This window comes from Triticum dicoccoides, chromosome 3B (genome assembly GCF_002162155.2).
Source record: "Triticum dicoccoides isolate Atlit2015 ecotype Zavitan chromosome 3B, WEW_v2.0, whole genome shotgun sequence".
Classification (NCBI taxonomy): Eukaryota; Viridiplantae; Streptophyta; class Magnoliopsida; order Poales; family Poaceae; genus Triticum; species Triticum dicoccoides.
In genome coordinates, this window is record NC_041385.1 from 19,337,821 (window position 1) to 19,343,794 (window position 5,974).

Genomic DNA, 5,974 nt, shown 5'->3' on the forward strand with positions numbered 1-5,974 from the left:
CCTTGCTGTTTACGTGAAACAAGTTAATGCACTAATATGACCTCTTAAAATGGGTTTGCATTTGAATCTTTGGTTCAAATGGACTCATCTCAATCTGTTCTAGCTTGCATTAGCCCAAAACACATTCATATTGCCATGTCATAGCATGCATCATATTGTGCATTGCATTGGTTGTATTCTTTCTGTGTTTGCCGGTGGTTGTTCCCCGTCGGTAGACGTATGTTCCGACGATGAGTTCGATGACACCGATGAAGAGCTATACTATCTTCAGAAGTGCCAGGCAAGCAAAACCCCCTTGTTCATTCCGATACAATCCCACTCTCTCGCTCCTGCTCTCTTTTACTGCATTAGGACAACAACGATTCATCTGTACTTGCTGCGGTAGCTGAACCCCTTTATCCTCTGCATGACCTGTCATTGCCACAGTAAATAGATGAAATCCACTAGCATGAGTAGGAGTTGTTTGAGCCCTGTTGTGCCTACTTATTCATGCTTTTTTGTCATGCCTGCTACTGCTTAGAGTTGAGTCACGTCCGATTCATCAGGGATGCATCAGAGGTGTGTGAACATGTCCTACTGTTGAGAGCTAAGTGTGTGAACACGATTTGGTAAAGGTAGCGGTGAGAGGCCATGTAGGAGTACATGGTGGGTTGTCTCATTGCAGCCATCCTCAGGAACTGAGTTCTGTGTTTGTGATCCATGAACAGTTACTACCACACATTGGGCTCTGGGCACTCCAAGCTCTCTTGACTTATTAACCAACTCGATCTGTGTCCAGGAGTTGCAACTAGTTTCTGGTGTTTGTAGGATATGCGTTGGAGGCCGTGCTTAGCGCTGACCCTAGGGGTGGGCTATGATGCGGTAGATACACCGTGGCCCGGTGTACCGAGCGCCCGTTTGGTGTCTCGGGAACCCTGCACACATCGTTTGGGGCTGTGAGCGAAACCCCGGCCGCATCTCCTCGTGGATGGAACCCGAATAGGCGATAAACCTGGACTAGAGACTTATGTGGTTAGTCAGATCGTGGCCGACTCCCTCGCCAGGCTTCCGCTTGAAGGTTGCCGAGATACAAGACGTGTACATGGTGGTAAGTGGCGAGAGCGTGTGTGAAGAAGTACACCCCTGCAGGGTTATAAATGATCTATTCGAATAGCCGCGTCCACGGTAAAGGACTTCGGGGTTGCCTGTACAGTTCATAGACAAGTGAAAGTGGATACTCTAAAATGCGCAAGATAAGCGTGAGTGCTATGGATGGCGTTCTCGTAGGGAGATGGGAGCGGATCCAAAGTGGTGTATTGATATGGTGAATATGTGGACTCGTGTGCGCCACCTCAAAAGAGTTACTTGTAGTCGTAGTTAGGATAGCCACCGAGTCAAAGCTGGCTTGCTGCAGTCAAACTCCACCACCCCCTTTGTTGATACCGATGCATATGTAGTTAGTTCTGATGTAAGTCTTGTTGGGTACATTTGTACTCACGTTTGCTTAATTTATGTTTTGCAGAGAGACTTCAGTCTCGCTAATAGTTCCGTGTGGACTTCGACATTTAGCTTGATACCTCAGCTACGATCTTGTGCCCTCGGCAGGATATGGTAGATAGTCAGGCTTCTCAGCCTTTTTCATTTGTAGATGTCTATACTCAGACATGTTAAGCTTCCGCGTGTGCTTTGATTTGTATGCTCTGAATGTTGGGTCATGAGACCCATGTTTGTAATATCTCGCTCCTCGGAGCCTAATGAATAAATACTTGAGTCGTAGAGTTAAGTTGTGATGCCATGCTGTATTTACACATATCGAGCATATTGTGTGTATGTTTGAAATGCTTGGTATGTGTGGGATCAGACAATCTAGTTGTTTATCCTTGGCAGCCTCACTTATGGGGAAATGTAGTCTAGTGCTTCCTTGAGCCATAGTAGTCCGCTACAGCCCGGTTCACCGGAGTCCTGCTAGCCCAGCACTACTGCTCAGGACGCTTGACTGGCCGGCATGTGTTTCCTTTCATTCCTGTGTCTGTCCTTTCGGGGAAATGTCACGCGGTGACATCCGGAGTCCTGCCTAGCCTGCTACAGCCCGGGTTCCCGGAGTCCTGTTAGCCCAGTGCTACAGCCCGGATTCACACGCTACTGACCGACATGCTCGAAGTTGATTCATGTATGCCTGTCCCCATGGGTTAGTGCCACTTTGGATTCACAACTAGCCATGTCGGACCGGGTTCTCTGTCATATGGATGCTAGCGACAATATCATATACGTGAGCCAAAAGGCGCAAACGGTCCCGGGCCATGGTGAGGCGACACCCATGGGAATACCGTGCGTGAGGCCGCAAAGTGATATGAGGTGTTACCGGCTAGATTGATGTGACTTGGAATCGGGGTCCTGACAGCTTTGGTATCAGAGCCTGACTGCCTGTAGGATTACCAAGCTAAACCGGTCGAAGTTGTGTCTAGAAATACTTTAGTTATGTAAGGGAATTGATTGTGGAAGGGAACGTAAGGCTCTTCTTACTCCTTATACCTCATGGCCTTCTGATCTGAGTCATCCTCTTCTCTTCTACGGGGATTAGGAACTAGGCCTTCTCATCTATCTATCAGGACGATGTGTTACTAATCCATAGGCTTATAGAATTGACAGTTTCAAATCTCAGTTCAGTTTTTACTACTTCCGTATGTTCATAGCTGGTCTCAGAACCTTGATATTGTGATGTTGAGTGGTCATGCCACTATCTTGCAGGATGTCTCAAATCATTTTGAGCATTTACAGTCGTTATGCTGTCCGAGTATCCCAGATTTCTAAATAGTCTGATGCATTTGCAAATTCCTTCTCTCCGTTTCTAGTGTTTATTTGGGCCAGATTAATGACACAAATTAGTGTGTTGAGGTACTCCGCTGCCTCGACATATATGTTGGAGCTATTATGATGAACCTAGGTGTTTTAGGGAGTCACCTAGTAATCTAGCCATGATTTGTGTCCCACTGTGATGATTCTGGCCTTTATTCTCGAAAGCATCCCGTGATGCCACTTAGTAGTAGGTATTCTACTCCTTGGGTTTTGAACCCGAGATTCACCCTACTTACTTCATGTTTATAGTGTTTGCTAGTTCCTTTAGGTTATTAGTAACCTTTGCGTTAGTCCTCGAGGTTCGTGGTATTCCCTCCTCTCAAATACCATGAATCATTCTTGGCAGAAGTTCTTTTGAACCAAAAGATCACAACCAGAGTGCTCATGACGAGTTCTCGATTCTATGTTGATACTCTGCCAGTCCTACCTCTCTGCATGGATTACCTGGAAGAAACTTGTTGAACTTTGTTCGACATACTAATCTATGCATCCACAACTCAGAAAGTTATATGTTCCTTGAGTTGTCCCTCTTAGTTGTCTTCTGATCCTCGTCTATCAATTGATAGACAGGAGTAGTTGTGCAACCGTGTTCATCGATGCCTATTATTCTTGTAGACCGCCGAGCCATTCTATTCTGGAATGACTAGGAGAAACAAACTCCAGTACCTTGTCCATTTCAAGGATTGGGTCAAAGCAGTTGTATTCCGCAGATCAAATGCCAATCTAGCTTCTAATCTGTTCTACCCCGGAGTATTGCCATCTTATGTCAAGAATGTCATGGGAATTGCACAACCTCGTAGGAATTCTTGATGAAGTGATACTTCTCGCCATCATTATTCATTCCTCGGTCCCGTGTTGTCGCAACCGGAATGTCGACAAGTGAATCATGATGTGTGAAATCAATACCGTAGCAACCATGTTGCTTAGTGGTTAATGGACAATAATCTCATCCTTAGCGTGTTGGTTATTCAATCACCATCCTAAGGTTGATCGTGCTACCTAGTCCATTTTTCCTGGTGCACTCTTCGATCAATGAGTTAGGATTGTGTCAATCCCTCACTCTTTTGATCATATCATCTTGCCCTGAAAAGCGTGGTTGTTCTCGAGCTTAGTAACATACTGGTGGTTTGTGATTTTCTGAATATCTTCTCAGAAGTATTACCAGGTTGTCCCCTGACTGTTATGTTGACCTCGTGATCAAGTTGGTTTCTTGTGACCCACCCTTTCTCCAAGAATCCGTGTTGGATACCCCTGAGCCAGTTGGTTGAGCTAAACAACAACTTGGAGAGTTGGAAGATAAAAGCTTGTCCGACTTAGTTCATCACTAAGGGATATCCTTGTGTGTGTGTGTGTGTGTTGAAGAAAGATGATATCTCCATCGATTGGTCCTCGTGATCAGTTGTTGGATCTATTGCCTTGTCAAAACGTTGACTTGAGTATGGGCTGTCGTCAAGTCAAATCAGAACCAACGATATTCGTAATGTTGTCTTACTTGTGGTTGATCCCTCGAGCATACACCATTACATCTTTTGGTCTGACCAATGCTATCACCGTGTTCACATGATGGTGGAAGTCCAGTGATATGGAAATTTCGATGAGTTGCTGTTGAGCCCATCAACATCATTTTGTCTCCCCCATGATTCATGTTGAACATTAACCTAGTGTTGAAAACTTTGTAAGCAATGCCTTCGTGTTCCGTTCATGAAGCTTATGCTTGGATGGAAAAGGTGACTTTCTCTAATTAATGTGCATTTGGTGCAAGTTGCCACCGTGAGTTCGAGAAGGATTGTTTTTTTTCCTCTGGTACCATCCCAAGTCAGTTATGCATGTGCGAATGTATTCCATGGTTTGGTAGATTAATTACCTCCACTCCATATGTATTCCCTAGCACACCAAGCCACTGATTGATTTGTTCAAGGAAAGAAGATCCTTCTTAAGACCCGGGGCTTATACAAGGACTTTGATATCCTCGACGATGGTTCCCCACCTGAACTCGATAGTGTTTTATTATAAGACTACTATGTGGTCATTCTTGTCTTGGACAACATGCTCACATGTATGTAGCAGAACCAGCTCATGTTTTGGAGCTTGCTATCGTAGTTCATTTCCCGAGAATCTCGCAACGTCATCTCGTCGATTTGTGTTGCAAACCTTCTTTTTAGACATGCTGAGTCTGAAGTATCCTATCACCAATCGGATCTGAATCTCAGGCAGATATGATGGTTGGAACATTCCCAACAGTTGCATTTTGTTCCCAGCTTGCACCGCCTTGTGCCAATCTTCCTTGGACTGCCCTTCTCAGCAATTGTTGTTTAGGATCATCTTCAGAAGTGGTCCTACCATGGGTCCCACCCATTTCCGATGACAAGCAAATCTTTCCTTGCATTCTCTTCAACAAGGTAGTCCACATCATCCATTCTAGTCCGGGTATGCCATTCCTTCGAACTCCTTCAAATGATCGATTGTGATTGCTTTAAGCTGGTATAAAGAGTCTCAATGATTTCTGAATCAAAAGTAATTCTTTTGCCACTTCAAAGAATAATTCTATGAACCATGTTTCCTAAGGTGCCCCGCTATGGGATCATGGCAATTATTTTCTCACCACCTTGACACCATCCACCATCTCTCAAGCATGGAATTGTTGCCTACAGAGTGAACCTTCGTCATCTTTTTCACTCCATCCCTCTCGATGTATGCTTCGTGTCTCAGCTCGAGAGACGTTTCAATGTATCACTCCGTGAGTTGATCCTGAGTTGTTCGATCTTCGAGAAGATCGATCCTTCTAGAGTTTTCCTTTTCCTCTTGTTACCATGTGGGTTGGAGTTCTTAGAGCAAAGACATCAAGGTCAATTGGAGTCAATGAATCAACAACTCCGGGAAGGCAGTTGGATCGTGAAGATTGTGTTAAGCCTTGCATCCCCTCTGTCTTCTCACCTCACGTCCTGAATCTCGGGGCGAGATTCTTGTTTAGTGGGGGTGAGTTGTCACAGCCCTAGAATTGTTTGCAGATAGTTGCATCAGTGAGCATCATGCATCCTCTTAATTTCAAGAAACTTGAAATGAGGAAAGTGAAAGCCTCAGAAATCAATTTAAAAGAAGGGCAAGAACTCTCTAAATTGCATTCATTGTTTCCAACATG